Source organism: Melitaea cinxia, chromosome 8 (assembly GCF_905220565.1).
Source record: "Melitaea cinxia chromosome 8, ilMelCinx1.1, whole genome shotgun sequence".
In the NCBI taxonomy this organism is placed as follows: domain Eukaryota; kingdom Metazoa; phylum Arthropoda; class Insecta; order Lepidoptera; family Nymphalidae; genus Melitaea; species Melitaea cinxia.
The window spans coordinates 6,119,368-6,132,086 of record NC_059401.1 but is presented as its reverse complement, the minus strand read 5'-3'; positions in this window follow the sequence as shown (position 1 = coordinate 6,132,086).

Sequence of the window (12,719 nt, the reverse complement as noted above, 5' to 3'; positions counted from 1 at the left end):
GGTCTAATGTGGAGAAGTAAGTACTCTGGCCTAATTGATCAAAAATTTCTGTAATTTGGGGAATTGGATAAGTGTCGCCAATTGTTATATCGTTTAATTTCCTATAATCTATAACAACTCTCCATTTTTGGATATTAGACGCATCTAACTTTTTGGGTACAACCCATATTGGGGAAGACCAGGGTGAGTTCGATGGTTCAATAATATTTTGATTTAACATTTTATTAATTTGATCACGGACTTCAGTTTTATGCACTTCAGGAAACCGGTAAGTTTTAGTATGAATTGGGACGTCTGTGGTTGTTTTTATATCATGTTTTAATGCATTCGTATATGTTAGGTTTTCGCCTGGTAAATGGAAAATGTCGGAATAATCGGAACATAGTTGCATAAGGGCACCCTTTTCTTCTTCATTAAGGTGAGAGACGCGAAGCTGTTTTAGAACTTCTTCTGTACGTTTAGTAGCATTAGAATAATCATTTATATGGTTAACGGTTGCGGATTGATACCTGTTGGATTCGTAAGGCTCAATAGGGATCAATTTTAGGTTTAAATTAGACTTTAAGGTAATTTCATTCTCGGAAGTGTTAACTACGGATAAATTTATTCTATTATTTTCTTTAACCCGAACTACGCAATTGGCTATTAATAATGAATCGGAGATTTTTTGATCGAGAACTAATCCTTCCTTTAATTCCGGATTTGAAACGGAGCATTCGATAATTTGCTCAGTTCTAGGAGGGATGACATAGGCAGGATCATTGAAATGCAATTTTAACGCCGCCTTCCCGATTTTGAGTATATCTTTATTATAATCTATATTACAATTAAGCGCGTTGAGCATGTCGGAACCAATGATGCCATCATAGGGTAAATGAATTTTATCAATAACATGAAATTTGTAAGAAACGTTTGATTTAGCTATTTTTAATTTTAACTGAAAATGACCTCGTGTCAGGATAGAAATTCCTGATGAGTCGATTCCTTTAAGTTGGATAGTTTCTTTTATAAGTTTAGGATGATTTTGCAGACATGAATGTTTAATTAAGCTTACAGAAGATCCTGAGTCGACAAGTAGGGAAAGAGGAATGTCGGATACTAAGGATTCCACGATTACATGTGGTAGGAGCATAATGCTTGGGTCATTAGTGATTTCAAAAATATTGGATTTAGTATTATTATAGCCACTATAAGGTTGGGGCTGGTTACCCTGTTTGTGATTGGGCTCGGAAATGATATTAGCCTGTTGGTCGTGTAACGACGCGGGCTTAGAATTATGTTGGATTTGAGAAATTTGACTTCCATGTATCGGAGTCAGGGATTGGTAATTATAATTATTCGATTTAGAGTTAGTATTATGAATGAGGGTATCGGTTTGTGTTCGACTAGGTCCCGCACGATACCGGGACGAGACATTTACTCGTTTTTTGAGTTAAAATCTACGGTGTCGTAGCCCTCTGTGGGACTAGCTGGACTTGTTGGATGACTTGTACCCTCATCGGGGTTATCAGTCAGTAAATGGACACGGTGTTGTGTCCTAGAATTATTGGAATTGAATTTAGACCGTTCATTGTTATATTGTCGTTTGCGACATTGTTCTAGGATATGACCGGGTGTCTTGCAGTATCTACAGAACATTTCTGAGCCATTGATCGGGGCTTGATTATGATTATTATAATAATTATTAGGTGATTTTGAAATTGATTGGCTTGGAAAATGGCGATTGAATTTATAATTTTGTTGGTTATTCGAATTTTGATTAAAATGAGACTTAATAATTCTTGGTTTTTCTAATCTCGCGCTAGACTGAGAATTTTTGTAAAGAAATTGTTGAATTTTTTACTCTGAAATTGCTATATTAACAGCCTCATTAAGAGTTTTTGGGGATTTGCACCGGATTATGTTTGAGATACGTGGTGTTAATCCCATTTGAAAATGATGAAGTGCCAATTCTTCCATGGCTGCTGTTCTCCCTATCATTTCTCTACTTTTGTGACCGTGACTAATTGATATTTCGGTGAGGAGTTGCGATAAACAAGTTTCAACCCTCAACGCGTACTGGCTAACAGGTTCATTTGGGTGCTGTTTGCACTCTTGAAGGTCTGTCAATAAATGAGCGTAATGTTTCCGCTCGCTGAATTGTGTTTTTAAGAATTCTTTGAGTTGTGGCCAATTTAAAAATTCTTTAATCGAACAAGCTACTTGGGCTTTACCTTGTAATTGGCAAAGTATATATTTAAATAATATATCTTTTTGGGGTTCTGTGGCTAGGTCATAGGCGTTACTAGAGTTTACCAGAAACGCGTTTAAGGTTTCCCTGGAACCATCGTATGGTTTTATGAATTTTAATAAAGTTGAAAGATCTAATTCTATCTTAGTTCCGGTAGCAATTTTTTTCTTGGACCTAGTAATAGGTCCAGATGGAAGTGATTCTAAAGGAGGAGTACAAGTAGCACCGTCCTGTTCAGTTGTTAAATATATATCTGGATTTTCTAATTTTGGGCTCGGAGCTCTGCTGGTTGCCATTTTTATTTTTATAATATGTACAGAAATGTCCTTATATTATAATTAACAATAATTATTATAAGCAGTTGATGATTAAAATGATTCGCAATGACCAAATTACAAAAATGAATTCGACTTACAGTAATGCAGCTAGAGCGATAGCGATGCGATTCATTTCCGTTCGTCCCACGCGTCGTCTTGCGTATCGTGTTTCTTCCGAGCGTTGCGTCGATCGGTTATCAGTTATTGCGTCGATAGGTCACAGGTTCTTGTTGCATGCGTTTTGTTGCTAAGGTGTACACTGATGATTTATATTTATGATAGGGGTTAAACTTCACAAAATCGGGGTTGTCACACAATTTTAGCGTCCTTGGAACTCGTTCAACTCGCGCACTTTTGAGATATGAATTCAATATTGAATTTTATTTTAACTTTAAAATGGAGAGACGTTTTTCCTGGGACCTTTCAGATCCCTTTTCCGCTGCCACCAATGTTAGGAGCCTCAAGGCGAGAGTCTTTTTAAAAAAAGGAAACAAAATTAATTTTTAAAGCACACGTCTAGCGCGGATGGAAGATGGGAATGAGACTGACTGTGGCGGATAAGTAATAACACCTGCTAAAGGATAGAAATGCTGAATAGGCAGAATAGGAGTGCTCAATAGGGAATAAGGGTAACTAATCAGGGTTATAACAGGTCGATGGTACCCTTCTCGAAGTTGTTCAGGATTATATTTACCTAGGCCATACTATCCAACTAAGCCGCAACGATTTCGAGAAGGAGGCCGACAGGAGGATTCGGTTGGGCTGGGCGGCGTTTGGCAGGCTTCGTCGAGTCTTCACTTCGAAGATTCTTCAATGCTTGAAGACAAAAGTCTTCGAGCAATGCGTCCTGCTTATGTTAACATAAGGAGCCGAGACGTGGACACTGACGAAGGGACTGGTCCACACATTTAAAGTCGCTCAACGTGCAATGGAACGGGCTATGCTTGAGGTTTCTCTCAAAGATAGGATTAGAAATGAGACTATCCGCGAACGAAAGTAACCGACATAGCCCACAGAATTAGCAAGTTGATGTGGCAGTGGGCTGGCCATCTGTGTCGCAAGACCGATGGCCGTTGGAGTAGACGGGTCCTGGAGTGGAGACCGTGTCTTGGCAAACGCAGTGTGGGACGTCCTCCGGCCGTTGGACCGACGATCTACATAAGATTGCCGGTGTAGGCTGGATGAGGATTGCGGAAAACCGGGATGTCTGGCGCGAATTTGGGGAGGCCTATGTCCAGCAGTGGACTGACATAAGGTGAAGTGAGTTCATAGCAATTTTTATAGTGAATTATTGTCGTTAAAAGAAATTCCTCAAGTTTACTTATAATAATAATATCAATTACTTATTATTCTACTCGGGTAGATACAATATAGTACTAGCATTATTCATAGTACTTTAAGTACGCCTGTCTCTGTTATTAATTAACATTTTCATCTCTCTTATTAATTTTGACGCGATAAAAAATTAAACACTAAATTCAAAACACAAAAGCCTACTTTGTAAATAAATTTAAACTACATATTCAAGTGTCCAGTTCGATAAAACGCCAAATTAACATGTAAGAATATTACAACGAATTAAAAATATTCTTTATTTTATGTTAGCTAGAAAGTGCATTTGTTAATGATGCCACTTTGGTTCATTCGTACGAGTAAGATCTTGACACGAATGTTCTTGCTGCTCCCCGTACGAAATATAAGAGCGTAAAGCGCTATGCACACCATAAGAGTCCCTGATTGCACTTCTCATTTCGCTGTTTTGTTTAGTAAAGAGACTTACAAGCAACAAAGAATATTTCATAAAAATTTGTTTGACAAATAATGAGAAACTAAATATCTAGGTAGCTACAGTTCTTATTTTATTTTATAATTCTGTTTTAATGTAAGTTTTTTATTAAAAATAAACGTTAATGTAATAAGGGCTGGTGGTAATTGTTCCGATCAGACATTACTAATTTTATAAAAACTTAAAAGTTTTATTGTAATACTAGTTGAACCCGCAAACGCCCCCCTATGTGGAAAGTATGAAAAATAGATGACGACCGATTCTCAGACCTACCCAATACGCACACAAAATTTCATAGAAGTCGGTGTAGCCGTTTCGGAGGAGTGTGTTAACTAACGTTGTGACACTAGAATTTTTTATATAAGATTGAACGGAAAATATTGTTTTGCTACAAAAATAGAAGAATGACATTTTACAGCTAAACAATAATGCCAATTTTAATATTCGTTGTTAGTTTGACTAAAAGCAATTTATTTTATGATCTTACGAATGCTTTGTTCCTTTCTCATAATCCTGTTGACACTAACGTAAAACAGCAAAATGTACAAACATACGGTAAGGGCTCTTGATAGCACTTCGCACTTCGCACCTTGCTGTTTTGTTACGCGGAACGTTCACATGACAGGGAAGTTCCGCTGTACATACTTATTATTTATAGTTCGGTCACTGTAAAAATATACATTGTATTTATTTTGTATTAAATATTTACACCTATGAATTGACTGAAAATGTTGAAAGGTTAAACAACGTTATGACGTTGCACATTATAAAATTTTTATTTTTACATTAAATGTTATTATTGTTGTTATCACTTTTTCTTACATAAATAAATAAGATCAAATCAGCATCTATTTGTCTTGTATAGGTAATACATAGTTGTGAAACATTTTAATTTAGTACTACTTTAAAAGTTATTAAATATTTCTTCTAAAGAAGAATAGACCAATATACCAAACATTTTGTTCGGCCCTTCGTTAGCTGATATATAATAAATATAAGTAAACGAGATGAGATGTGTTTTGTTTGTTGGTTGATATTAAGTGGTTATTGCCGCCCATCGAAGTCTAAAACATAAAGTATTTGCGGGTGCATTGCCAGCCTATAGAGAAAGAAGATCTGTACACTAGACTTGGATTCTTCGAAATCGTAGCGCTTAGAGAAAAATAAGGAAGTAAAGGTTTCTTAACAGCACGCTTGTCTGCGGATACATAAGAACCTAAAGTCAATACATTGGATGCAAACCAAGCATTCTAGTAGTGTGGATGAGAACCAGTCAAAAGATGACTATGATGAGTTATGACGACTATATGAATGTATATTCATAAATACGAGTAAAATGATGACGCGAGGGGCCGTTGTGAAAAATACTTAAGTGATATATTATGGCAAAACAAAAATACATTTAGTGCGTCTGCTTGCCTACACAAGTCTTATATGTATTATAATAATTGTGTTTACAGGCAAACGAAGAAAAACCGACTTCAATTATATCGACAAGTAATACAACGTAGGTAGACAAAAATTACTGTGTGGCTACGGTACTAAAGAATTTAGCCACCCCCTCTCTTCCCGTGGGTGTCGTAAGAGGCGACTAAGGGATAACACAGTTCCACTACCACATTGGAACTTAAAAAGCCGACCGGTGGCGGGATAACCATCCAACTGCTAGCTTTGAAATACACAGGCCGAAGACGGGCAGCAGCGTCTTCGGTGCGACAAAGCCAGCACTGCGGCCACCAACCCGCCTGCCCAGCGTGGTGACTATGGGCAAAACACATGAGTTCACGCTATTTTTGGCGTAAACTTGTGGAGGCCTATGTCCAGCAGTGGACTGTATAGGCTGTAATGATGAGACAAAAATTATTCAAGTAAATACGCATTATCAAAGGTTACTACAAAAGTTGTAATCAGATCACGATGAAATTTAAATGTAACCACATGATAAACATCGGCTTTCGATTAAATTAAAAATCATCAAAATCGGTACATCTTGTAAAAAGTTTTGCGGATTTTCGAGAATTTCCCTCGATTTCTCTGGGATCCCATCATCAGATCCTGGTTTCCTTATCATGGTACCAAACTAGAGATATCTCCTGTCCAACAAAAAAGAATTATCAAAATCGGTTCATAAACGACGGAGTTATCTCCGAACATACATAAAAAAATAAAGATACGGTCGAATTGAGTAACCTCCTCCTTTTTTTGAAGTCGGTTAAAAATACAATTTAATTGGGGACCTCCTCTTTTTTTTGGAAGTCAGTTAAAAACGTAATTATGCATGAGAACCGACTTATGAAATATAATAAATTTAGAACAAAACGTGTATGCGATTACAAAACAATAATTTCTTGAACGAATTTGGTTACCATTCATAGTTGTTCTCTGTAATATAATAGAGTTGTGCCGTTTCTCTCACTTCAGCCTATTCCGTTTCTCTAACAATAAGCTATTTACACAAAAATTTACTTGTGTCATTTTAGTCATAAACATATTTGAAAATTTATATTAATATTTTATTTGTATACTTATCATAATCAACTACGGTAAAGCAATTCAAAAAATTTTCGAGTCACTTGTTTAGGACCTATGATTGAATCTTAAAAAGAAAATGAATACCTATAACATTGTTTGCGTACAACTGAGAATGACTCTATAGTCGTTTATCCTGACAAATCAGGCAATCAATCGTAATCAGCGATCTATATTAAGAGTAAAGATAGCCGTATAATTATTTGTCTACATAATTTCTACTCAATTATTTAATATGTATATAGTATTTCAAGAGACCTTATTGACGAGCTTGCGACCTGACTCTTTAGTTGACGAGTATTTTTATTAACAGACATGTAATTTGTATATCAATAATGTATACTAACAATAAAAACGTGTAAATAATATAGCATATAATAAAAATAAATAATATCGCAACAAACAAGTTAATATTGCATAGTTATTCAATTTTGTAGGGGTTTAAATTTTTTTAAATTCTTTCAAGCACAATTGTTAATACCTACCGTTATTAAAAATAAATAATCACATTAGGGTTCATGTAGCAACTTTATACATGTTTGTTGTTTTGTATCAATAATAATTAACAGTGAAAATAAAGACTCGTTTCATTTTTAATCCTCTTATAAATAATTTTCATTATACCTAGTTGCAAATCAACAACTGAAGCTTGAATTGAGAAGGTTGAAGCTTGAAATTATAAGAAATCGTCAATAGTAAAATATATTCTGTGTAGTCACTATAAACGGTTTACACTATTACTTGATTAATATAAATGTTAATAGCAACAAGGACTGAATTGAATAAAGCTTTACAAAAGTAGTATTTGCACGTGATTTAACCTCTTTATAAATTATTCGTTCTGTCTGTATGAAACGGTTTATGCATAAGCGCTATTTAAATAGCTTGATACTAGTAAATAGGTATTTGCATACCGTATCTAGACAACGCTATTTACGTTACAAACGGTGAGACATAGTTGACGCCATTAATAATTGCATTAATTATTTGTACAACACTATTTTACAGTTAAAATATAAGTAATTGTCAGGTATGTAGTTCTTTGATAGATATTAATGTGTAATTTGTGTCTCTAAAATATTAAAAACGTCGAAAGTAAAAATGAAAATTGTGAAAAGTCCAATATTATATGTGAAACGGCTCTTAGCGTATATAATGTAAAGTTCATATTCTAATGCTTGGAAAACGATTGTTCAAATTCAGTGGACGCGGTTATAATAATTCACTTTTACGAGCAACTCGCGTCTGCTCGATGCGTCTGCGACTCCGCCTTAAAAATTGTTCTAATAGCCGTATTATCGCCCGCCATCTTTCTTAGTAATAGTGCAAATACACACGACTTAGCTCTTTATGTTCTAAATTAAAAATTCTTTCGTGCACTTAGAATAACCTTACAACATCGCCCAGTCCGTCGTGCCGGGTCCAGTGGAAATAACGAGAAACAAAGCACGATTCTTCCTCAGCGATAATATTAGCTAATTTAGTAAAATAAGCTCTTCCATGAAAACGAATATGAAATTGAACATAAAACGTGTCCAATTCGACGGAATGTGACCTTATATCCAAATTAGACGTTCCGTTTAGAGATCTTAAAATGGGTCGTAACATAAACTTTTTCAATTTTCACCTGTACCTTAACGGCCGAACCCAATATTCAATCTATCTCTGGTTATGTCCTACTAGAGACAGAAATATCTATCTATCATTCATTTTACTGACCCAATAAACTTGTCGACGATAGGCAATCTTATCCTTCAAAGCTGTCTATCGACGAGAGGGAGGATAGCTTACTAGAGATAACAGTTCGTATGAAAATGACAGTGTAAGCGTCCCAATAATAATAGAGTTCTATCTGTCAGTAACGTTGGTTATCTTTAGTAACAACAATATCCGATCTATAGTTTTCGGGGGATAACTAAGATTTATTAATTGAAAAAGTATTTTCTTTGTTTAAAATAAAATTAATTTCGAGTGAAAAATAATGGCAGACTCAAGTTCAAGTAGCAGTTCAAGTGATATTGCTCTTTTGCAACAATTAATTGAATAAAAATAATATGTTTCTTGTGAAATAATACTTACTTTACTCATCTTGTGAATAAAACAAACAATTTGGTGAATGATTGTACCTATAATTTGCAATGATTTGTATAATTTGAATTTTGATTTGTAAAAAAATTATACAAATTCAAACGAAACAACGATTCAATAAAGCGTAATGGCGTCGTAGCGTCTTTTCGTGTCGTGTTAAAACGTTCCGTTACTAGATTTACCATGGATTCCATATTAAAATAATATCATTTATTATAAATTAAAAAGTCTGTGTAAAAATTAATTTGTCCATATTTTTATAAAACAAGATTACTTTAATATGAATAAAATTTGTATGACAAATTTAAATACTACAAAACATCTGTGTAACATAACTGAGGCCGTCTGTGACGCTGCGTATACTGGAATGTAAGGAAGAGCTCAGGTAGCCGGTCTATCTACAGCTAACTCGAGATAGTAGTCCCCTATGCGAATTATTGAGACAACTACAAAGGATAGATAGTTAGTTATTAGCAGTCGATGATAACTACCTATCTCTATCTTTAGATTGAATATTGGGTTCGGCCGTAAGTAGCGCATAAAGTGAAGAGAATTGCTCGGCACAAGTAAATATTTTTAGAAGGTTGACGACGCCTGCGGGCCAAATGTAGCAACTTGATAAGGGCGCGCCGGCATAAAATGCATGTAAACACCTCTCTCGCAGATCGTGAAACGAATATCATGGACTTCTGTGTATTCAAATTTTGAATATCATATTCCGTAGTAAACTAGTAGTTCACAGACTACAGACCGATGAAATAAAAAATATAGTGTACGTATCTAAATTGAAAATACTCTTATCAGATTTCATTTTATGGTTTATAATCCAATTATTTGCATTTTAATATGAGTACTAAAATAAAATTTATATTTTAGGACCTTATTATTTATATTACGATTTACAATAAAGATATATACTTTAAAGGATAAAATTTTTACACGACGCTTCAGCATGTAATATCCCTGGGTATAGGCCACTTTCCCCATGTAGGAGAAGGATCAGAGCCTAATCCACCACGGTGCTCCAATGCGGGTTGGCAGATATTATATTCCCTACTATGAGTAACGATCGCTATCGGGTGTACATGATAACAACTGGCACCGACGGCTTAGCGTGCTTTCCGAGGCACGGTGGGGAGACCCACAAGGACTGCACAAACACTCAGAGCACGGCAAACACCTGTATGGCCAATACAAATGCTTGTCATGTGCGGGGATCGAACCCGCAACCGCCAGCGCAACGGGTACAATCCATGGCTGTGACCGTTGCGCCAACGCGGCGTCTAATAAAATGGGCACAAGGGCAAAAATAAAATCTAATATAAGTAGTTGAATAATGTGATGCACCTAATCCTCATAAATTCATATTAGGGTTGCCAATTTATAACTTTTTCATGTTCATTTTAATATAGATTTTTAATAGAGATAGACTTATTAAACCGACAACATTATAATTTAAATTATTTAAAATAGTTATATAACAAGTAGAAGTTCTTTTGTATAACAGATTATTTAAAAATACGTACAAAAAAAATGATATTGAGACAACCCTACAACGGAGTTGTATAAAATTCAATCCGTTAAGAGGCCCAGTCTGTTACACATACTTTACAGTGAATCACGTGATGGGACGGCATCAGAGCAATCATTCTAATGGCTCCGTATCAACTTGCAGACCGAATTAGTTCTTTTCAAACCTCCATCATTGAATTGAAAACGTCCAGACGTTAGACTACTTTTTTCATGTCTAATAATACTATTACTTTATTTTTCTATTGTTAAATATAGTATTGTTTATATCTTTTTATATACTAGACAACTCGCGTGGCTTCAGCTGCTGTTACGTTTATCATTGTTACCTAAATTAAATTAGTTTTCTGACTAATAGGATTAAAATCCTTTGGAAGGCTTTATCTATTTATCTTTCAGTATAAATACTGAGACCAAAGCCTTCAAATAGATAAACTCTTCGTCGTTATTACATTTGTATAGATATTGTAAAGTAATGAGCAAAATCGTTTCCGTGTAGGTTAAGTACGTAAATATTAAAAATATTATATGTTTCATATTTTGAAAGGTTTAGAACAAAGTATTTGATTTTCCAACTCAGCAGATGATATCTTGTATTGTACTTTTTTACTGTAGCGTAGAATTTTCAAAACAAAGATATATAAATAACTATTTCTTAATGACGGTAATTTATAGAAGGATTCTATCTTTTTTTTACATTTCAAGCAATGCTGAAAGTATCGTATTTATTAACTACCTACTTATTGCTAAAGAAATCTATAATAAATAAATGTTACGCTTCAACCTTTAACGTCCCACTGCTGGGCATAGGCCTCTTTTCCCCATAGGAGAAAGGAGAGAAGGAAGGAGAGAAGAGTAGGAGAAGAATAGGAGCTTAACCCAACACGCTGGTCGGCTGCGGATTGGCGGATATATTCCCTACTATGAGTAACGATCGCTATCAGGTGTACATGATAACAACTGGGACCGACGGATTAACGTGCTCTCCAAGGCACGATGGGGACCACAAGGACTAACAACCAGACCGGAAATAAATATTTCTATAAACACAAATATCCACTCTAAGCGGAAATAGAACCCACAATCGTCGGTGTTTCGGTGCCGCCGACACACGCACCATTACACAGCATACACTAGATTAGATTTAAATCATACAAAGTTATGTGACAATCTTATGACGCATTGACCTTAAGTTTAACTTTTAAAATATCAAGCGCATAATGTTTTACATATTCATGGTAATAACGTAAGCTTGTGAAGTGCTCTTATTAAAATATTCCGAACATACGAGTATGTCGGAGGACGAAATTTAAAAAGAAATTTCTTCAAATAATGCTACCTGAAGCTGCAATTCGTAAGATGAGCACAAACGTCTAGTCTAGTATCTAAAGGATAAAACTAATCAAATGAAAGTAAGATCAATTTAGCTTGTAATAGGATAAAAAGGTTTTGTCTCCGACGATAGGAGCGGGATAATTTAATAATTTAAAAAATATACTTAGGTTTCATTTCATTGCTTTTATTTCAGAATATCAGTTACAAAAATAATAATAAATAATATATCTAACACATACGCTTTTTCTGAAGTAGACAACTTAATATCCTTAATGCCTTTGTTTTATATATCACCGGACGTAAGATGAACGTGTGACAGAGTGATATACGTATTTTTTTAAATTTTGAAATTCTTATACTAATAAGTATTCCGCCTTTTCTTCCGTTTCTTTTTTTACTATTAATATTGGTCAACAAAGAGCCTACATAAATAAATAATTCATGTATTAATTCATGTATTATTGTAATGCAAGTGTAAGATAATGTTAATGTTTGTTGGTTCTAGTTATCGTCATAGACACCTGATGAGACACTCGTTGTGAGAAGTTATTACTAACCTGCGCTAAAGTAGCATGGTTCAACTTTTTAGTAATATTTTTCTCTTTTCCTATACATAGTATATATAAAAAAGCCCTTTTCAGTTGTGGGATGTTCAAAAGGTATTAGCGAGAAAATGAATCAGGTGGACAAAAAAACTAAATTTAAAACATATAAATAAATCACAATTATCGCAAGGTATCAACAAATTTACATTGTGTTACAGTTTAATACTTTTTTACAGTAATCTTTCGTTATTACAAAATACATTTAATAACATACCTGACCTTGCGTAATGCGCACTATGTTATAATAACATTGTATTCTGGATAGAGCTAAAACAACATAAGTATGAACATTCGACGCG